Source organism: Ursus americanus, chromosome 3 (genome assembly GCF_024610735.1).
Source record: "Ursus americanus isolate L20-20 chromosome 3, mUrsAme1.1.p, whole genome shotgun sequence".
NCBI lineage: Eukaryota > Metazoa > Chordata > Mammalia > Carnivora > Ursidae > Ursus > Ursus americanus.
Genome location: NC_142129.1, coordinates 57,329,064 through 57,353,321, shown reverse-complemented (window position 1 = coordinate 57,353,321; position 24,258 = coordinate 57,329,064). Strand labels below are relative to the sequence as shown.

General features: G+C 34.8%; 1 long non-coding RNA gene across 2 annotated transcripts in view; it reads right to left on the bottom strand.

Moving 5' to 3' along the window:
* The window catches only part of LOC123789212 (uncharacterized), a 290,301-nt gene that overhangs the window by 28,204 nt on the left and 237,839 nt on the right, over positions 1–24,258 (bottom strand). For both annotated transcript variants that reach the window (XR_015723965.1, XR_015723966.1), the window contains 3 exons: positions 17,411–22,333; positions 12,995–13,134; positions 2,696–2,767 (listed from right to left, as the gene is read on the bottom strand). This is a non-coding gene — a long non-coding RNA (uncharacterized LOC123789212). The remainder of the gene's footprint in view (positions 1–2,695; positions 2,768–12,994; positions 13,135–17,410; positions 22,334–24,258) is intronic.

Genomic DNA, 24,258 nt, shown 5'->3' with positions numbered 1-24,258 from the left:
TGCAGTAATTGTATTAGACAAAACCTCCCTCTGAGATCAACTATTAGAGCTGAGCAAAATGAAACAAATAAAATAAAAAGGAACAACTGTTTAAAATTATTCTCCAATAACTAAGGCAATAAGAAATTGAGGAATCAAATTCCTGAAAAGAAAGGAAGTGCATTGAAATGAACCCTCCATTTGTCTCCACTTTTTCACCTTGACTGCCAATTCCTAGCCCTGAACATAGAAACTGATCACAAAGCAGCAGCCTAGAAACTGTTGGAAGACAAAGAATTGGACTTCAGCATTATCAGAAAAGGCATAATTTGAGGGACTCCTAATCAGGGGATTTCGGGAAAGCGACTCTGACAGTCTACATATAATTTCTGCCCTAAGGACTCACTGATTCTGAGACAGAGAAACTCTGAAACTCTTCTCGGAAGCTAAATACTTTAGCAGAGAGTTTGTAAATCTCATGATGCTAGAGAGACAAAAAGCAGTGTTCAGCTCCCCCAAGTAAGAATGATCCTATTCAAACACATAAGATTATTTCACATTGAGATTCCTGCAAGCATTGCATACAAGGAGTAAGAACCAACTAAAAATAGACCAGTTTTGCTTGGATGAAAGCAATCTGCCTATATTTAAATTGGATTGGAAAAACAAACACTAAATCTTCACGGACGATATCTAGAGCCTTTACAATTTTTTTCTACATATTTTCCAGCATTAAATAAAAACTGATGAAATATGTAAAAAAAAAGCAATCAAATAACTAGAATAAAGAGAAAACATAGATTCTTAAATAAACGAGATTAATGTATTTAATAAAATAGATGATGATTTGAAAAAGCTCACCAAATAGCAACATCATTTAAAACAGAAATCAAATATTATATAGATAATTGAAACGGAGAATTAAAAGATGGGTTTAATGGTAATTTAAGAACTGCAGAAGACAGGAGTAGTGATTGGATTATAGATTAGTAGAATATTCAGAATGAAGCATAAATAAAAGGATGGAAAATACACAAATCTAAGAAATATACAGATAAATATTAAAATTTTCGATATTGCTGATTATATGTTCTATATGGATTAATTACATTTATACTTTACTAGTTATAAACATTTAGAAAGTAAAAGTTGAAAGAGAAATTAATTTATAATAGCTTGAAAATCACAACGTACCTAGGAATAAATCTAATGAAAATTGGAATAGCTCTAGCAGTAATCCATAAAATATTATCAGAGAAATCAAAGAGAACTATAATAAGTGGAAAAAAAAAACCACTATGGCCAGAGACTGGAGGATTCAGTATTCTTAAAATGCCAGTTCTTTCTAAGTTCATCTGTAGTTTCAAAACAATTTCAGTTAAATTACCAACTTTTTTTTTTTAATTGACAGGCTAAAGCTAAATTTATATGAGAAGGCAAAGGGCCAAGAATAACCATGATAATCTTGAGAAAGAACAGATTTGGAAGATTTATATCATCAGTTATCGAGTTTTTAATAAATCTACTATAAGGAAAAATACGTGATATTGGTACATAGATACACAATTTGATAGAATAGAACATAGAATTCAGAAGCAAATCCATTCACATATATACATCCAATTACAACAAAATTGTTAAAATTCAGTAAATAAAGAATGATCCTTTGGTAAATAGTACTGGATCAACTGAATTTTTTATGGAAAAAGTGGTAATTTATTTCTACCTAAGACCTCATATACAAAATTCAGTCCCAATAGATTTCAGACATAAATGTGAAAAGCAAAAAGGTAAGGTTGTACAAGATCAAAAATATCAAGATGCCCATTTGGTATAAAATATTTTTTAAAGTGTTTTTTTTTTTAAGATCACAAAACACTATCCAGAAAGAAATGGTAGAATAGATTTGATTTTATTACAATTGAGAGAAAAACACACCATCAAAAGTGTAAAAAAGATGGGGTGCCTGGCTGGCTCAGTCAGTAGAGCATATGACTCTTGATCATGGGGTTGCAAGTTCAAGCTCTATGTTGGGTGTGAAGATTACTTGAAAAAAAAAAAATAAAATCTTGAAAAAAAAAAAAGAGTAAAACGACAAGCCATAAAGTTTGAGAACACATTAGCAATATGTATATTTGGCAAAACACATGTATCCATAATATATGAAAAATGTCTAAAAGCAATAAGAAAAAGATAGCCCATTTAATTTTAATAATCAAAGGCTTGAACAGAAATTCCAAAAAGGAGGCTATTCAGATGTCCAATCCACATGTCCAAAGGTGCTCAAACTTATTAGTGATCAGAGAAATACGCATTAAAATCACAATGAGACAACATTAAGTGTTGGTGAGCTTGAGGGGCACTAAACCCCTGCACACCACTAGTGGTAATACATATTTTTATAACAATTTTGGTAAACTGACAATATCTATAAAGCTTTGTGTATCACACCTTACGACCCAACAACCCCACTCCTAGCTATGTAATCAAGAGTAACACATGCCATTGTATACTAATTCAAGGTGTGAGAATATTCATAGCAGTATTAGTCACAATAAAAAGCCAGACATAAATCTCCATTAATAATAATATTTGTACATTTGTACGATGGGATGATATACAGTAATAATAAAGAAAAACTCCACTGCTGTATGCAACAACTAGGTGAACCTCACTGACAGATGTTTCAAAGAAGCCAGCCTTAAACAACACCTACATTAGGTGATGGGGATGAAGTCGTAGGAGCGCTGGGTGTTGTACGGAAGTGTTGAACTGCTCTACTGTACACCTGAAATGGTATAACACTGTATATTAACCACACGGGAATTTAAAATAAAATAAATAATAAAAAAAGAATACCTATATCGTATAACTTCATTTATTTAAAGTTCAAAACTAGCAAAATGAATCTAATTGATAGAAGTGAGGCTATTGGTTACCATTTGAAGGCATTTTAACTGTAGACTGTTAGGAGAGAGACTTTTGGATGGATGTTCTATATCTTCTGCATGTCCTATTTTTTCATCTGGTTGTTAGTTACATAAGTATGTTCCCTTTATAAAAATGTATTAAACTGTGCATTTCAAAAATGTATACTTTACTGTATGCAAGTTATATTTCAATAAAAAAATGAAAATATCTTTGTGTAAAATGTAAATAACCTCTCAATATTTTATTGTACAGCCATTTAAACCATTCCCTTTTGGTCATTGTACTGCCATCACTGTATAAGGTTATCCTGTCTTGGGTTTCAGCCACCTACTCACATCTCTCTCTCTCCCCTTTCTTGATCCTCACAGGCCATAAAAACCTGAAAAAATAAGTTCACTTCTTGGGCTCCTGTTTTTACATATGTAAAATATAAAGATTGGGTTACATTACTTCAAACTTTCATTTTTTTTGAACCTTCCTTCATATCCCTGCAGCTCTAGTCTTCCTCATGCATAGTTTTCACTACTCCACTGAACAAATTCTGACAGTATCTTCATCAATAAATTTAAATTTTTTGCTTGTCTTGGAAGGCAAAATTTCTGCCTGTCCAATCTTACGTCCTATAGCTCCCAAGAACATTCCTTTCTCCTATCATATTTGTCCAGAATCCTCAATGCTCTATGAGTCCTACATATTAAATTCTGTTATATCTCCTTTTTCTCCCTCTCTCTTTGATGTTTGCTAGTTGTTCAAGTCCCCATTCAAGCCTTCTTTCTCCAACCAACATCATCCTACTATTTTTCCCTTCACTGATGTGCCCATTTTCAAATACTTTGCACACAACATGTTGCAATCTTCTGCTATCCTACATTTGCCTTACCTGTGGCCCTCCTATTTTCCCAACGAGGAATCAGTTCTTTAAGGAGAAGAAGTATGGGTTTGCATGACATGCCACTACTTTGGCATGTGCAGTCTCCTGATGTAAAGCACTTCTTCCAGTTTTATTATCAGGGATGCCTGGGTGGCTCTGTGGGTTAAGCATCTAAGTTCAGCTCAGGTCATGATCCTGGGACTCCTGGGATTGGCCTCTGGAACGGAGCCCTGCATGGGCTTCCTGCTCAGTGGGAAGTCTGGTTCTCCCTCTCTCTCTGCCCCTCCCCCCTACTCCTGCTCCCTCCAGATCACTCTCTCTTTCAAATAAATACACAAAATCTTTAAAAAAAAAAGATATAATTGACATATAGCACTGTATACGTTTAGAATGTACAACATAATGATTTGACTTACATATATTGTGAATGATTACCACAATAAGTTTAGTTAAGATCTATCATCTCATACAAATACAAAAAAATTCCAAGAAACAAAACAAAAGGCTCTAGGATCTACTCTTAGGTTTCCTATAAACCATAGAGCAGTGTTAACTACAATCATCATGTTGCACATACACCTAGTTCTTATTTATCTTATAACTGGAAGTTTGTGCCTTTGAATCACCTTCCTCCAATTTCACCACCCCCATTTTATCGATTTGTGATCGTGGGCTCTAATACAATGGCAGATTCTGAAGGCCAGGCTTCTAATTGCATTCTTGTTTATTTCCTCACAAATGGAGTTAAATCTTGCACAAAGAAAACTTTCAATATATACTTATTAACTGATTTTTTTCTGGTTCTTTCAAAGAAACAGGCCATTATAGTATTAAAACTAATACCATTCCTTTACTCCAATGCTTCCATGGCATCACACTCTGCATAAAATCCTAAGGACTTCATGGGCCACGAGGTGCGTGGGACCTAACCCTCACCTAATTCTCTGGCGCTCTTCCCCACCCCTGCTCATTCTCAGCCTTCAGCTTTATTCTTCCCCCAGGCCTAACTTTTCACTTATTTTAGATCTTTCTTCAAATGTTACCTCCTTAGAGAGATCTTATTTATCTTATCATGTCCTATGCAATATTTTCTTTTGTTTATCTCTGTGACTTTACCTACTCCTACCCCAAATGTAAACTACTCAAAGGAAGGACTTTGAGTTTCTTATTTTTTGTTTATCTCCAAGGCTTGCACATATAATGTGTTCAATAAATATGAACTGAATAAATATATTAAAAAATGAACAAGTAAACACCGACAATAATAATTGAAAAAAATTCTAATCCAAAGTATATGTTCAGAGTGGATTGAAAACATAAGATTCAGATCCTAAGGGACAAAGTAATATATCAACTATATAAGAAGATAACACAACTTCAGATTTGTGGGTATAATGAATAAAAATAGGGTGAATGTGAGTTGTGGACAAATTGTTCTTACAAAATGATAGGATAAATGATAGTGTTTTAAAACTTCTGAGTTTAGGCTAAGTCGAATACTGAGCTATACAGTAAATAATGAATAAAGCTGATTATCTATGTCTGATATTATTATAAAAACCAGTGCATCTGGGAACCAGAAGACTTTAGAATTACATTATAGACAAGAACTCTTTAATGCTTCAATATAGGTGGAGACAGGAATCATTATCCCATTTAGCAGACTTTAAAAGTTGAGGTAGTAAAACAAATGGTTTGTCTACTGTTTCAACATTTATTTGAGAGTGTCATGTTGGATTTGAGTTCATAGCCACGTGTTTGTTCCTGCATTTACTGTATAATTTATTACATAATTTATGTTATGAACATAAATTTCAACATAGTGAGAGAAGCATCACACTCTGTACTCTACAGTAGATTGCTCTTCTGTAATCATCCAATTATGGGTAACCAGAAAGGCAATGAATACAGCACTGGATATTAAATGTGGACATATCCCCTACTAATTTATTAAAAAAGTGAGGTTAGGAGTTGGTTCAGGTTCAAGAGTGGCTGGCTTATGGAAACACATGGATTCCAGCCCAAATTAGGATCTTAAAGGAAGTATAATACACTATGAAACAGAGAAAGTGGGTTTGTGATGGCAAAGTTGTAGCACATACCAATTTGGTGACTCCTGACAAATCACATATAAGCATTTCTTTTTAAAAATTCAAGATTTGTAAATAATATTAGTGATATATAATCATTTTTCTTCTTGTGGGTTATTTTTCATAGATTTATCCCTTTATTTTTATTTTTTTATTCATGGATATTCAAAATTCCACTCTTTACCCCCCCCCCACAAGGAAAGTTCCAGCCTCAGAGTTGTTAAAGTAAAAACAATTGTTGTTAAAATGGAAAATAGAGGCAATTTGTATCATTGGCCCACCACAGTTTGGCTCAGGTCTTCTAGTCTCTGCTCTTGTGAGAATGAAGCCAGACCACACACTGAGACTGAATTACAACACTTCAAAAAGAAGAAAAACACTAATGGAAAAAGTCAAATGGGTTTCCAAATAGGAGGTGGTAGACAGTGAAGAAACCTCTTAGCACAATTCTTAAAAGGGCTAAACTCTGAATCTGAGGCCCTGACATGCAATCATGAACTTGCATTCCCATTCTTCTGTGGCTGTAGGACAGGAAATGTCCATTCAACTGCACATTGTACTAGTCCCATCAGTTTGAGTGGAAATGCATTTTTAGAGCCTTTTATCCCAATCCCCACTTTCTGCAAATGGATCCTGTCATTTATGAAAATAAAAATGAGAGCTAAATGAACTATTTTCTTCCATAAAACTATTTCAGCAAGTGAATGAATAAATTAGGGAGTGAATCATTGGCAAGAAGACCTTAAGTTGTTAGTGACAGAGAAACATAACAAACTCTCTTAGGCACAAAGCAACATCCAAATCCTAGAACCCAAGTAAGAGTTGATAAACTGTGGGAAGGGGAGGGGTGAAGATGTGTTTCAGGGAAAACTCAGGAAAGGTACTGATTCGCTCTGGAATGTTCTCCATCTCTTATTTCTAGCCTAGGCACTTAGGATACAGTAGAGAACAGAAGAAAATACTACCCCTTTCTTCAGAAATACAAATCTAAATTTGAAAACAGCCTCACAGATCTAAGATTAGAATTGCTGTGAGTACCAGAACAAAGAGATACATGTTAACATGGGAGCACAGAAAATGTATGAATTGACTAGAAAAGCAGGGGAGGCTTTCCCAAAGAAATATGATGGAATTGACCTACACTGTCTGCAGATCAATCTCAGAATCATGAGGGAAGTTCATATCCTGAACACAGCCAGGCAGAGAAGGGCTTCCCAACACTATCATCTGGTTAGACCTGGGAATGTTAGGGTCATTTGGCCAGACATATATGTTTCCATGGCTCTTTTACAAATATTATGCAAACTTCTCAAAATTTGGACCTCACTTGGCATTTAAGGAATCCTTTGGGGAACAGCACAAATAGGAGCTTTGGAGATGGTTTAAATCTAATCAGAAGAAATAAAAGGGGAAAATAGAGGAAAGAAGCAATAGGGAAGAAAATGGACATTTTTAAGTGCCAAGTAGAAACTAGATGCTGAATATAATTTATCTCATTTAATTTCCCCCCAATACTATGGCCATTCAGAATAGTTATCTCCATTTGATAGAACTGGAAACTGAGGCTTCCAGGAATTGAGTAATTTACTGACTATGACAAATCTAGCTAATTTGCTAGGATTTGAACACAGGACTCTCGCTTCAGACCCATGCTCTTATTTTTTTTTCATATACAGTGTTTCTTCTCTAGAGAAATCTTACTAGGCCTTAGGAGTAGACAGGTTGTGTCCATCTAAGCTCTGCTTTTAATCCAATTTAAATAAAAGAGAATGCTCCTGAGAACTCAACCCAATTGCATTATTATCCCAAGACAGAAATTCCAGAGTTCTGCCTTAACTCGTAGTGTCATTGATAACCATCATTTCTGTCAACCTAGTCATACCCTGAACTTACTCCTGTTAAAATAGATTGTGTCCTTCCCTAACTGCAGAGACAGGCTCATAACCCAGGCTGGAATAATAATGCCTTTCTCGCTTCCAGTCATAGTGTTTGTCAGTGCAGCACACATTATAGCTTGGTTTACCCAGTGCTCAACTATAATTCTTCGCCTCCATCACAGAGGTTGGAAAAGATAAAATAATCCATTTCCCAGATTCCATGTGGCTAAGAGTGGCCATGTGGCCCTTTTCTGGTCAATGAGATGTAAGTTTGCTGAATAGTACTTCTGGGATAGGTTTTCCTTCCATGATAAGAATGAACAGACACAGTTGGCTTGTCTTTTTGCCAGTTCTCTTTCCAGCTGAAATTCAGATGTAGTACCTAGAGATGCAGTACCCATTCAGTAACTGTAATGCAGTAAGCATGAGGACATAGCCAACAGCAAAGATGTTGGAACAGAAAAATGGAAAGAGCTTGGATTTCGAGCTACTTTGCTGTTTCCCTTAGTTTTGCTATTGGAGGAAAAATAATCTTCCAATTGTTTAAGCCACTATAATGAAGCCACTACTACCTTCTGTTTTACTAACAAAGCACTCCTGAGAGATAAAGTCAGAGTCACATATATAAAGAAGCCAGGATGGGGCACCTGGGTGGCTCAGTTGGTTAAGTGTCTGCCTGCCACGCAGGTCATGATGGGGGTCCTGGCATGGAGTCCCACATGGGGCTCCCTGCTCAGCGAGGAGCCTGCTTCTCCCTCTCCTGTTAGCCCCGCTTGTGCTCTCTCTCCCTCTCTCTTTCTGTTACATCTATCTATTATCTATCTATCTATCTATCTATCTATCTATCTATCTATCTATCTTAAAAAAAAAAAAAAAAGAAGCCAGGCCAATTAAAATCCTTTCTCAAGGTTTTTTTCACTTGAGCTAGAAAGGTGATACTCTTTTTAATGTTTTATCTGAAGAAAGTGGTCCCATTCCTTGCAGTTGTGGCCACCCACAGAAACAGGTGCACCTTCAACAAAATTTAGTGTGGATTTTAGACTGATGATGCTCCATATACACCAAGAGGATATGAAAGGATTAGAGATAAATCAGACAAAAGATATACTCTACCTGTTCAAAAACTATAAAATAGTACTGGAAACAAAGAAGACCTAAATAAATGAAGAGACCTACATTGAACAGTGGTTGGAGAACTCATATTATAATATGTAAATTTTCCTCACATTAATTTATAGATTCAAAAACGTTACAACCAAAATCTCAGGAGGCTATTTTTGTGAAAAGTGTCAAACTGATTAAAAAATTTATATGGAAATGATCTAGAATAGCCAAAACAACTTTTGAAAAGAATGAAATAGTTGGAGGACTAACGCTTGATTTCAAGGCTTTTTAAAGTTATACTAATCAAGACAGTATGGCACTGGCATCAAAATAAGCAAATAGATTAACTAAATATAATACGGAGTCCAGAGGTAGAACCACACGTACAGGGACAATTGATTTTTGGCAAATACGCAAAAGCAAGTCAATGGGAAAAGGAAACACAAGTGGTGCTGGAATATTGGCTATCATTATGCAAAATGTAAATGTCGTTCCGTATGTTGCCTCACATATATGAATTAACACTATATGGATCATGGACCTGGATGTGGACCCAAAAATATAGAATCATATATGAGAAGAAAACAGAAGAGATTTATGATGTAGGGTTAGGCGAAGATGTCTTAGATATGACACTGCTATATCGGATGGCTAATGGTATTTCATTGTGATTTTAATTTTCATTTCCCTAATGACTTATGAGGTTGAGTATCTTTTCTTGGGCTTGTTATTTTTAGAAATTCTGTGAAGTGTCTGTTCAAATCCTCAGTCCATTTTTAATGTTTCATTTTGTCTTATTGAGTTATACGTTATTTATTCTAGATTCAAAACATTTATCAGATCATTGTTTTGCAAATATTTTTTTCCAGCATGTGGCTTGCCTTTTCATTTTTTAAAATAGTGTTCTTCTAAAAGTAAAAGCTTTTAATTTGATATTCTTCGGTGATTTCTTTTTTCTCTAAGATTGGCTTTACATATCCTAAGAAATCTTTGCTTAACCCAAGATTATGATTTTCTACTATGTTTTCAGAAGTTGTAGAGTTTCACCTCTCAGATCTAGGTCTCTATTCTTTTTGAAGGGTGAAGTAAGGGTTCAGGTTTATTTATTTATTTATGTAATCTGCATGAATATTCAGTTGTTTCAGCACTTGTTGTTGAAAAGTCTGTCCTTCAACTTTTGACTTATTTTAATACTTTGACATACATTAATTGTTTATATATGTATGTCTAGACCTCCTCTTCTGTTTCACTGATCTGTTTGGATATCCTTAATACCAATACCACAGTAACTGGATTATTGTAGCTTTATTAAATTCTTGAATTCTGGGAATATGTTAACTTGAGCTATTATACCTATTTCAAATTTGATCAGCATCCTCTGTGTCCTTTGAATTGCCGTGAAAGTTTTAGAGCAGCTTGTACAGTCTTTCTAAAGAAAAGACTCTCCCTTTGCACAGTTCCCTTTCCTTTCTTATTCTGACTCAGATTCCAGCCACCTTGTCTTCCCCAAACTCCAATGTCTGTCTTTAAATCCACAACTCCATGACGCTACCAGGCTTCTTTTGGACTCATCCTCCCTTCCCTGCGGCCTGGAAATTGCTTCCAGGAAGTTCACTGGAGCATTTATAGGACTGACCTTGTTTGTTTCCCTTCTCTCAGTGATCCCAGGCCTCTGCCCTTGTCCGGAAATAGTTGTTGCAAATATTTTGTCCAGTTTGATGTTTACATTGAGAAACCAATGCCTGTGGCAGTTAATCCTTCCTGGGCAGAAGCAGAATTCCTGACAGGCGTTTTAATTGTAGTCCTTCTAGTTGATGTGTGGTGTGTCTTATGGTGTTTTTAATGACTCATGATTTTGAGCAACTTGTCATGGGCTTCTCAGTCTTTCATATACCTTTACTTACGAAAACCTTATCAAATATATTGTTCATTGAAATGAGGTTGTTTGTTTTAAGTTGTAGGAATTCTCATATATTCTAGAAACCAGTCCTTTATCAGAAATATGTATTATGGGGGCACCTGGGTGGCTCAGTTGGTTAATCATCCGGCTCTTGGTTTTAGCTCAGGTCATGATCTCAGAGTGGTGAGATCAAACTCTGGGTGGGGCTCTGTGCTCAGTGTGAAGTAGGCTCAAAATTCTCTCTCCCTCATCCTCCCCCTCTGCACCTCCCCCCAGCTTGTGTGCATGTGTTTGTATTCTCTCTCTAAAATAAGTAATAAAATAAATAAATAAATAAAATCTTAAAAAAAGAAAAAGAAATATGTATTGTGAATATTTTCTCCAGGTCTTTGATTTTCTTTCTTCTCCTCTCCTCTCTTACCCTCCCCTCCCCTCCCCTCCCCTTTTCTTTCTTTCTTTCTTTCTTTCTTTCTTTCTTTCTTTCTTTCTTTCTTTCCTTTCTTTCTTCCTTCCTTCCTTCCTTCCTTCCTTCCTTCCTTCCTTCCTTCCTTCCTTTCTTCCTTCCTTCCTTCCTTTCAGATTTATTTATTTATTAGAGAGAGAGAGACCCGGAGAGGGAGTGCAGGGGGAGGGGCAGAGGGAGAGGGAGATAAGCTGACTCTCCACTGAGGCGGGATCCCAATTAGGGGCTTGATCCCAGGACCCTGAGATCATGACCTGAGCCAAAATCAAGACTGGGACTGAACCACCCAGGCATCCCTCCAGGTCTGTGTCTTTCTTATTCATGTCTTTGTAGGGCATAATTTTTAATTTTAATAAAGTCCAATTATTGATTTTTTTCTTTTAGGAGTCATACTATTTGACCTTTGCCTACTGAAGGTCAGAGATTTTCTTCTTATTTTTTTCTAACACTTATAGTTTTAGCATCTACACTATGTCTAGGATCCATCTAAAATTAATTTTGCATGTATAGTGTAAGGTAAGGATTGAGATGTATATTTTTACAAATGGATATCTAGTTGTACCAGCACTATTTGTTGGAAAGAAAATCTTTTCCCATTTAACTACCTTGGCATATTTATTAACATTGATTAACCATGTATATGTGTGTGTTCATTTGGGGGCACCCTATTTTTTCTTCCTTTATTTATACATTTATTTATATTTGAAATCGTGTAGAATAAGTCCTCCAACTTTTTTCTTTTATAAAATTATGGTTTGATAAGAAATACACAGGATCAAACCGGAAGTCATGTTCAATGACCAACAAGGAAAAATTTGAGAAAAAATTAAATAATCATAATATTGAATTTTAATCCACAAAATAGAATAAATATTTATACATTCATACTAATATAAATAAATGATTTTTAAAAATAAATATATGGGGGAGAAAGAACAACTCTTCCATTCAGTAGATTTCTAAATAACAAATACAGGAGTGAGGGAAATTCTATGTTTCACTACAGATGCGTGTTGAATTGTTTCATCTATGAAGGTAGTCACGTAGTATTCTTTTAATTTGTGAATGTGCTGAATTAAATTGATTATAAGTGTTAAAATCAATAATACATATTATTATATTACTGGTTATAGGTAACATTTTCCCATTTCTTCATATGTCTACTCATTTTTACTGGATGTTGGACATTTGTTAATTTTATATTGTTGAGTAACATAGTTCTAAACTTCTTTTAAAGGCTGTTGGATTTTGGTCTGGCATATAGTTAAGTTACTTATTTTGAGGCTTGCTTTCAAATGCTATCAGTGCAAGTCCAGGGTAGTTTTTATTCTAGGGAGGTTTTTTTGTTGTTGTTCTTCCTGTGGTCCTACTCTTAGGTCCTTCTACCTCCCCTGAATGTCCTGACTATTCAGTGTAATTCCTCTATTCTGGCTGGCTCGAATTGAAAAGTCTCCCAGAATTGTGCAAACTCTACATATTTTTTGTTACATGTCTCTGGTCTTTCTTTTCCTGGGCCAGTGGATTTTTTTCTATGCATGGGGAACTTAGAATTCAGCAACAGATTCCAGGGTATTCTATGCAGATTTCTGGGACTATTTCCCTATATGGCTGTCTTCTTTTCTTATATTACTCTCCTCAGTTTCCAGTTGCCTCCACCTCCCTGAAATTTGATATCTGCCTCTTTAGATAGAGCACCATTCTGTAGTTGGGATTCTCCTCCCTGTACCATGGGCTAGAAAGTGCCTCTAGAGAGAAAGCCACAAAGATGACTTAACTCACCACAGTTGTTGACCTTCTCTGAATATCAAGATAATAGTCCTGGAATGATGGTTGTCCAATATCTGCAAACAGTTGTTTCAAATATTTTGTCCAGTTTCCTAGTTGTTTATGGCAGGAAGATAAGTCTCATCTTGGTTTTCCTGGGAAGCATATTGTTTTCTTTAGTTTTTAATGATAATTTATATGTTGAAAGATTACCAATATGATTTACCAAAAAAAAGCTATTTTCTTTTTTGTCTGTCCTTTTAGGACTATACTAGATTCTCATCTAATTGCAAGGATTAATATGTGAGAAATACTATGCTTGATTAAATGGTGCTCCTTAAACATTTTTGCTTTAATACCTTCTAAAATAATTTTGTGAAAGTATATATAATATATACATATATTTGCACATTCTCAAGTTAACATGTAAATATGCTTTCAAATGTTCAAATACTTTTTTGTGAGAGATATAATCTCTAGTATACTGCAAAAATTGACATTAAAGCAATCTCCCCACTATTTTAAATGTTTAATATCTTAATAAATGTCATGGCTATTTGATGTCATCTATAATCCGTTCTTTGAAATGTGTGTTCTAGCTCCTTTTTAACTAAATTTCCAACAAGGACTATTTTGTCATTATGTACTTTATTTGTAGCCTTAAATTATTTTATTGGCTTCTGTATTATACTTCTCTGCCACAATAATAGGCATTGAAATCACAAGTTGTTTCTTCTTCATTTACTAGGACACAAAGTTCAAAATTTCAAAAAGTGTTTTCTTCTACATATTATTGTGATTATTGTTATTATTTTAAATATCAACCCTAGAAGCATATATTACACATTTTGTTAGGTAATTATTAAACTTTTAAATTGAAGGTTTTCATGAAATGCATTTCATAATGAGATGGATAGGGCCTTTTCCTTTTCTTTCTTTTTTCTTTTTTTAGTTAGTTCATCCTTGTACCCTTAGATTAATATGTTTTATTGCTAGAATAAGATAGGTTTCAACACCTATTAGCTATCCACTTTTCATTTTTATAGATCTAAGCCCTAAGGAATAATGTACTCATAAATAAGAAAAATGGAATGAAGGGAGTTTTATTTTCCTCATGTCATTCAATTCCTTGTAAACCCTCTGAGTTACACGCCAAAAATGACATGGTGATTTATCATTAAAAGCTATTTTTGATGATTCATACATCAATGACAGGCTACTCCAATGTTACTTATTTCAAAGAATCTGAAGCCAACTGATGTACAAAATAAAAGTGTTAATCATTTTCATTAATATCATAATACAACATTTAGAATATTTTGAATTATTCCTTTTTCTAGCTCTCCGAAGTTTTGAACACCATGGGTTATGAATAAAAGAAAGATTCAAACTTTCTTCATAAAGCAGAAAAATAGTTATCAATTTGTTGGCTATAGGCACTTTCTTAGGTAGTTGACTCTTAAGGAAAGAACGTAGATAGAAATTAAAGATCTGGAAATTTGCCGTGTTTTTTAAGCTATCCATGTCCATGTATTTCTTGGAAAATCTTTGTGTACCCTGGGGTCACTGGTCCAGGTTGGAGGATCACAGCCATAGAAGACTGCTTGTGGCTATATACTGTGCCTAGTTCTAGTCATTGTGCAATATAGAGTATAAGATGTAAAATTCTGTTTTCTGTAAAACAACACTTAATTTGGAAATACAAGATTACATACTTAACCTCTATATAAATACACTACTCTGTTTTTACATAAGAGGCAAATGAACCTCAGAATGGTGAGGTAATATGTCCAGTTTCACAGGTACTAGTAAGGTGGTGGACTTGGAACTCAAACCTGGACTCCTGTTATCCCAAAGTCCACATTCCTTTTACAAGTACTACCTTCAAAATGACCAGAAAAATAATAAAATTTAACCAACTCCATAAAAAGAAGCTACTAGGTAAATATCTCTCCTTCAGAAGTCTTCATAAAGAAAGAGAAAGTGGGGGGAAATGGCCTTGAAGAATGAGGATATATATAGGTAAAAACAAAGAGTCAGGTAAGCTGGGGAATAGTACAAAGCAGTCGAGAATATGTAAGGTACATTGTAAGTGAAAGGGGAAACAAAAACAAGCTAGTGAGTCTACTTGGAAAACAGAAAGTTATAAGTTGCTTTGGAGTCAGGCATGGAAAAATCTTAAAATGATGATTCTATCCTTGAGAATTAGGAGTCACTGATGAGTTTTGAACTGGGGACATGGTAAAAGTCATGTTTGAGGAAGAATTATCCAGTAGCAGCCTCAGCATAGTTTGAAAATGGCTTTGACAAGACTACCTAAGTAAGCTGTTGTAATAATCCAGATGTGAGTTTATAATGGAATAGACTACAGTGTTAGCTGTGGGAATGTAAAGGAGAAGACAAATACCAGAGACAGTATGAAGAAGGAAATCACAGGCTGGGGTAGATAATTCATGTGGGGAATAGTGAAATATCAGGCAAGAACGACTGCCTTGGGTTGCACAGAGCTCTTAATGCAAGCCCAGGGTCTTGGATGTTATAGGCAGTGAAGAGCCAAGAATGTTTTTGAGCATGAGAGTAAGAATGTTTGAAGAATATTAATAGTGAAATAAATATCTTATCTCATTCTGTAGCAAAAACACTAGGTTATAATTATAAAAACCTAAAGATCTGAAGTCTTAAGTCCATAAATTAGGAATTCTGTTCCTCAAGGATAATGTGAAGTTACTTATTTGTCATACTAGATTACAGCCAGATTAGCTTGTTCCTACTTTATAATGTTTAAAAGAAAGCTAAAGTAGAAATTTAGTGAGATTTTTGGATTGTCTGGAATTGGCTTCTCTCAGGAGACAAAGAGGATGTACACAATGTGGGACAGAGAGAGCCTCTCCAGACAGTGAAGGTTGTTTAAAGAAGGGCTGCTATTCCCACCATCACCACACACCATGCCTAGGAGGGCTGGCTGCTGGTGATAGTCCTTACCACCAGGAACAGAGGCTGACAAGAGTATTGGAAGAGAATTGGAAGTATATCTCGCAGGTCAGGGAAAGTACAAGAGGAGACTTTCAGCAAGATTTGGAAAGAATTTATCTATAAGTCTCATGAGAGAATCAGAATTTCAAGGAAGGGTGGTCCTGGAAAGATTGTACAAGACTGTCTGCCTTCTTCAGTGTCCATTTGACTTAGAAAATTCAAGCTAAGCATATGGACTGCTTTCTCTTTCCCTCCCCCACCCCTTCTCACCCTCACTCATTCTCTCTCTCTCTCTTTTTCATCCAGTTCCTTTCCCCCCAACTACAAACGTACAGTCTGAAGACTGGCTAATCCTCTCCAGAAGCAGATACCTAACATGAATGGCATAGTAGTCTCCTCACAAAATTGGAGGGAGGGAGCACATTATTCACCTCCTACACCCTAGAGAAAGGAAGGAACTGTTGAAAATTCCCCACTGATCCAATGAATCATTACTTCACTGATTTTTTCCTCTTTCTACTCCTACCCCCTACCCATGTGGGGGAGGTAGTGATGAAGGTTGTTTGGGAGTAGCAGAGCTAATTTGATTATCTTCCTAAGAAGGTTGTAAAGAGATATGATCCCTAAAATTGTAATGCTTTTTTAAATTTCCGGTGACTTTTTATTTAGGTTTAATTTCAAACTTTCTGAAAACTTTAAAGAATATCAGAAGAAAACTCCACCTGTTCACATTTACCATTATGTTTTGCATTTTATTTCATCATTCTTCCTATCTATCTACCTACCTACCTACCTACCTACCTCATCTATCATCTGAAAGTTGGAGACAGTGAATCCCTTTACCCATAAATACTACACTGGGTATTTTTTAAGACCTCTGGTTCTTTTTGGAATGTTTCAGGACCAGCAATTTGTCCCTAATTTTCCATTCTAGTGACAAAATCCAGAGCAACTAAAAAGTACCACTTAATATTCTATTATAAAAAGCATTCCGTGAAACATAGTTTCCTAGAAAGCAAACTGATAAATATTAACAGGACACAGATTCATCATCATTATATAATAACAACTGCTTATTAGGATTTCAAAATACACTCAACAAAATTAGTCATTTTATATATAATTTATTGTTCTCATCATGCTTTTAAAATCATGCTATTCTTCACAATAAACTTATAATGTAGCTTCTATTTGAAAAAAATAGCCACAAAATATTAATTAGCTAAGTAAACCTAGAAACTCTTAGTAGTTAATATTTGACTAATTATTAATGTATGTCCCTTTATATCAGAAAGGATGAATGTTATAATCTGTTAAGACAAAGGAATGTTATATCCTATTATGACATCAAGTGCTAAGAACATGCACAAATTGTAGAAGACTGTACAAAATAGACCTTTAAGCTCTTATTAAAAAAGCTTAGGGCAGGGAGTTTGGGTGGCTTTGATTTTATATTACCTTTACTTTATTCTACCCTTCTTCAGGGGGTAGCAGAGTAGTTCATTATTCTTGACCTTAGAGTTGACTACTTATTCAATTCTCTCCTGATGGCCTTATGTTCCTTTTCATTCCTTTCTTCTGTAGTTTTTCTTTTCCTACTCAGGAAAGGCCTGAAGGTCTTTGGTTCTAGCTAGGATAGGAGAAGAAAGAACAATACAGGGTCAAATAGCTACAAAATTATTAGATCTTTTAAATAGCCTAGGGTAAATCCTTCTTAGAATAACTTTAATCCTTCCAGTTCTTTTCTCACCTTTAAGTGTCATTAATGTAAGAAATAAAATGGTTCATTTAGCATCTTCTATGTACCATGAACTGCTCTGTTATTTTATGCAAAATGCAATTTAATCTTTAAAATCATGCTCCGAGGAGCAATGTAATCAATAACCAAGAAAAGATTTCTATTCAAAAATCTGTGACTAGGTCCACTAAAAAATTGTTTGAGCTGATTAATGAATTCAGCAAAGTCACAGGGTACAAAATCAACATACAGAAATCTGTTGCATTTCTAAACACCAATTATGAAACAGGAGAAAAAGAAATCAAGGAATTGGTCCAATTTATAATTGTACCAAAAACCATAAGATACCTAGGAATAAATCTAACCAAAGAGGTAAAGATCTGTACTCTGAAAATTACAGAATACTGATGAAAAAAACTGAGGATGACACAAAGAATGGAAAAAACATTCCATGTTCATGGATTGGAAGAACAAATATTGTTAAAATGTCTATACTGACCAAAGCAATATATACATTTAATACAATCCCTATCAAAATACCACTAGCATTTTTCACAGACCTAGAACAAACAAACCTAAAATTTGTATGGAACCACAAAAGACCCTGAATAGCAAAAAAGTCTTGAAAAAGAAAAGCAAACTTGGAGGCATCACAATTCCAGACTTCAAGCTATATTACAAAGCTGTGGTCATCAAGGCAGTATAGTATTGACACTAACACAGACACATAGATCAATGGAACAGAGCAGAAAATCCAGAAATGGACCCACAACTACATGGTCACCTAATCTTTGACAAAGCAGGAAAGAATGTCCAATGGAAAAAAAGACAATCTCTTCAACAAATGGTTTCAGGAAAACTGGACAGCTACCTGCAAAAGAATGAAACTGGACCACTTTCTTACACCATACACAAAAATAAATTCAAAATGGATGAAAGACCTAAATGTGAGACAAGAAACCATCAAAATCCAGGAGTAAAACACAGGTAGTAACCTCTTTGACACTGGTCATAGCAATGTCTTACTAGACACATCTCCAGAGGCAAGGGAAACAAAAGCAAAAATAAACCACTGGTACTTCATCAAGATAAAATTTTCTGCACTGTGAAGGAAAGAATCAACAAAATTAAAAGGCAACCTACAGAATGGAAGTGACATATCTAATAAAAAGGTAGTATCTAAAATCTATAAAGAACTTATCAAACTCAACACCCAAAAACCAAATAATCCAGTTAAGAAATGGGCAGAAGACATGAATAGACATTTTTCCAAAGACATCCAGATGGCCAACAGACACATGAAAAGATGCTCAATACCACTCATCATGAGGGAAATACAAATCCAAACTACAATGAACTATTACCTCACAGTGTCAGAATGGCTAAACTAACAACACAAAACAACAGATGTTGGCGAGGATGCCAAGAAAGGGGAGCCCTCTTATGTTGTTGGTGGGAATACAAACTAAAGCAGCCACTCTGGAAAACAGAATGGAGGTTCCTCAAAAAGTTAAAAATAGAACTACCCTGTGACCCAGCAATTGCACTTCTAGGTATTTACCCAAAGGATATAAAAACACTGATCGGAAGGGACACATGCAGCCTAATATTTATAGCAGCATTATATATAGAGATCTATATAATTCTATATATATAATTATATATATAATTCTTTTTTATGGCTGAGTGATAGTCCATATATACTCAACCATAAAAAAAGAATGAAATCTTACCATTTGCAATGACATGGATGGAACTAGAGTCTATTACGCTAAGTGAAATAAGTCAGTCAGAGAAAGACAACCACCATATGATTTTACTCATATGTGGATTAGGGGAAGGGGGAAAATAAGAGAGGGAAGTAAACCATGCAAAACTATAGAGTGTTAACTATAGAGAACAAATTGAGGGTTGGTGGAGGGGAGGTAGGTGGGGGATGAGCTGAGTGGGTGATGTGTATTAAGGAGTGTACTTGTTGTGATGAGCACTAGGTGTTATACGTAAGTGATGAATCATGAAATTCTACTCCTGAAACCAATATTACACTATAAGCTAACTAAAATTTAAATAAAAACTTAAAAATATCTGTGACTAGAATATAAATATTATAGATTAGGATATAAGAGATTAGAATACAAAACATAATAAGGTAATAGAATATAAATAATATAAAATAATTAATAAAACAGAATGATTCTCTATTGGGGGTCCATCTTATAAAATACTCATTTTTTTTTCCTATTACTATTTCATATGACTTTGAGAAAAAATTCCTCAGAAGTTGAGATGCTTTTCATTCTTGACTCTCACTCTGTATCTTCTCTTTCTGCTGCCCGGAACAGGTAGTATGGCTGGAGCTCCAGCAACCATCTTGAATCATAAAGTCATACTGAGACTGGAAATCTTGTGTTAAACATGGCAAGGCAAGGGAAAAAAGATCCTTGGTCCTTGATACATTGTGAAACTTCCATATCATCCTCACTCTGCCTACCTTCAGAATGTTTTTATATGAGATAGAAATACAATTCTCTCTTTTATAAGCCACTTTAATATCGCATTTGGTTTTTCTCTTATATAGAAATTAAACCAGGCTCCTAACTGTAAGTACATAAATATGCTATATATTTAGGTGCTTGTACCTTGTTTCAGCATAAGCTCTACAGAGACATTAATGGCTATTAAACAGGGTAGAATGGGATCCAATTTTTTTGTTTCAGATTGTTCTGACTACAATTTGAGGGTAAATAGAAAAAAAGAACAATACTGGAGACAAACACCATATTGGAGATGGTTATAATCATCTAAGAAAAAGATGACTTCAGTCAATCTAGGAAAATTGTGGTTGGGATGGGGGAAAAATGAAGAGAATAAATACTTCAGATATAAAACTGTCAAGACTAAAAGATTGATTGGAAGTGGGATGATGGGGAGGGAATGGGCAAGTACGAGAAACTCTCCAGTTTGTAAAACTGGTGGTGCAACCATTAGCGTTAGTGAACACTGAGAGGAGAAATGTCAGTGGGAAAGTTCAACTTTGCACATCTTGAGCTTGAGTTATTTATGTGAGATCCAAATGGACATGTGCAGGATGCAGCTGGATAAAAAGACTTGTTGTTGCTTACCAGAGGAATTCTGGTGTGTGTGTGTGTTGTGTTGTGTGCTAAGAAAGAATATTATCAACCAGAGAGAGGATAGAGTGGAGAAATTAGTGAAGAGATAATAAAGTTCTGGGGAACCTCAAAATTTAGGGTTTGGTGGAAGAAAACAGGTGTCCAAAGGAGACAGATAAGAAAAAGGGAGTGAGGAACAAAGATATTCAAGAATCATTCCAAGAAATGTCATTTGAAGATAGAGTGAACACTAGAATGTGCTCGGTGGAGCAGACTACCACTGGAAGGGGCAATGAGGAAGTCATTACTGTAAATGGGAATGATGTGGGTTGAGTTGCTTGGTTCTGGAAATACTACAGGAAGTTAGGAGTGAATGGTTAAGTGATGATAGTTGACTATTCTTTAGAGAAGCTCAGATGGAAAGTAAAAGGCAACATTCAGTAATATTGACAGCAAAATTTGATAAGAAAATGGTGAGAGCTGAAAAAAAAATAAGAGGATTAAAGTGTCATTATCAAATAATTGACTAAGAAGTTTAGAGTTAACACCTGTACCAAAATGATGATAGCACATCCTAGGTCCTGAGAAATTTTATCTTGGCTTTAATTGTTCTAAAGAGGGAGCAGTAACTAAATACAAATTTCAAGTTCTGTCTAGTAATCGTTGAAGTTATATAGACAGAAAATAATAAATAAGTTACTTCGGCTGGATTCTGATATCACCCAAAAATTAATGAATTAAATCAAGAAGACACTGAAGCAAATGATTGGCCCACTAATACATTACCAGACTTCTGCTGGCAGTTAGGAAAATGATGCTCCCATCACATCTGTACTTTCTCAGTCAGCATACAGATCTGGGAACAGACTCTAAATTAGTTACCGTGAAGCTAGTAAGTTCATGCAAATGTTGTAACTCACGTTTTTGAATTTCACCATTTCCCAAAGCAAGTTGACCCAATGATCTATATTTGGTGGTGATTTTTATTCCCAGATGTTGAAAACAGCTTCTTTGCTGGCAATAGGTCCTTGAGGATGCATTTTCCCTTAGCTTTAAATAGCATACTTTAGGGAATTGGTATTACCCAAGATATAAAAAGATTAATAAGGATTTAAAATTGAATAACTCTAGTAATTCCTTTAATGGATGTGCATACAAACTGTTTCCTTGGTTAATATCATAACGGCTTATTTATCACCACATTCCTAAGAGATAACTCTCTTAAGTTTGTGACCATAGGGAGGGCTTCAGTCATCATGCGGCGCTGAGGCCACACGCCTTATTTCTTGGCACAACACAAACAACCTTGCATAAGTCAATGTGTGAGACTTTGGAGAGCCTATCCTCTTCGATCCCCTGTGTAAAGTTTCTTTTTAAAGACATCTGAATTTTATCTGTGTCTTTCTGGCTTTCATTGAGAATGTTTATTCAATTCAATGTGAGAGAATTGAACTCTCGACAAGGAGCATGATGAATTTTCTAATTCAAACTGGGTACCAAGAGGTGGCCTGTCATCATTTTCCTTTTGTTGCACTGAAAAAAAAAAAAAAAAAGCAAATGAGTCTCCTTGAGAGCAGTTCCCACTTCTGTTTCAAGTTTCCCCACCAAGTCATTAAACATTCTCTGGGTTTTGTCAACAGCCTGGTAAACATCCAGAGAAAGAATCAAAATAAGATCGTTTATTTAACATTCTTCTCCTCCAACTGCTGATTAGGATAAATAGTTTGGATAAAACTCCTATCTGATCCAACAATCACAAAAAGAAAACATTTAGCTATTGCTGAAGTTTAAATTGAGTTAGAAATACTTTAAACAGCAAAGAATTTTTGGTACACTTTGATATTTTCTTTATCTTTAACTCATCTTGTTAAGACAACGGCAGGGCTAAACATTACTGTTGAATAACCACTGAATAAGCTTTTTAGAATCTAAGTGAAAATGCAAGCACTGATTTTGAGAACAAGCTATAGGCAGAAAAGGCCCAAACTCAGTGCTCCATTTAAGTAACTAAAAGAAGTTGAGTCTAATAGTTATTTCCAAGAATATCCTTTTCAGACTTTGGGTGAAATGAGTGCTGATTTACTTATCTCTAGAGAATCTAAGAGCTTAGCCAAAAAGTGAAAAAAAAGTTTCTAATTATCAAAAAGACTTCTAGGCTTGTAGATCAGACGTAATGTTATAATGCCTTGTTTTACATTTCTGTGCAGACTTTTTCAAGAAAATATGTTGTAATCCTAAATACAGATCTAGTGAGATATACTGCTGAGTACGTAAAAAACGTATTACAATCTTTAATGACCTATAATCCAGATTTTAATAGAGTAATTGTGATCCATAACTAAATCAATTAGCAGATCAAATTTTTAACATATTGAAGATTGTACAACAGCTCACAAAATCTCCTCTGCCTTCAGCTCCTACCAGCTTTGCTCTTATTTGTTTTACGCTCTGGATAAAATAGTATACTTACAGGGTCCCTAGCAAGCCATACACTTCAATGCATTTGTGTCTTTTCTCAGCCTGCTACTTAGAATGCTCTTTTCGTTCTTTAAGGCTGATTGTAATCCAATTATTCCTTCTAGAATGACCTCAAATACCACCATGGAACATTATCTTTACTTGAAATAAAAATTGACTGACAAATTATGATTCTTCAGATGGGTACCGGGCAGAAATTTCCTCAAAAAGGAATAAAATGAACCTGGCACTTTGAGAAAAACGACTGACAGTAATTGTGATAAAATTAGAGCTGTCAAAAGAAAATGACAATTTTGGAAAAAATTTTATCTACCATTAGTTTTGCAGTTTCCTGATCCTTTAAACACTTTTCTGATGAAATTGGTGAAGACATTTACGTTTGTGACTTTTTGATAATGTATACAGAAATATGTCAACGTTTGGAAGAACTGCATAAATCAGTGATCTGTTTTCCAAATGAGGAATGTATGAAGTTACAAAATTACATGAGTAAAATAGCCATTTAAAGTGTAAGAATAACTAGTGGATTTTAATATAACAGGATAAAGAAAGTTGATTAATATGATTTCAGATTCTACATTTCAACTAACTTTTAACTTCTTCTTGTCAGGTTTTGGTGTAGGATCAAGAAATATTTACAATTATCTTAAAAAAATCTCCCTTCCCTTACTAATTACATGTCTGTGGAAAAACAGTTTTTCTCTATACACTTCAATGACAAAATAATGCTACAGATTGCAGGAAGAAAAATGTAAGAATCCAACTGTCTTCAATTAAGACATCAAAGAGATTTCCAAGAGTAAAACAGTGCCACTCTTGTCACCAAATTTTTGAATATATGGTTATTTTTTAGAATAACTGCCAGTAAGTATGTTTTGATGTAGCAAGTAGAAATTTCTTCGTGAAAAATCTGAGTGTCTAAGAAATACAACTTTATAAACTTTAAATTTATTTTCCAAATCCAAGTAAATTATTTGCCT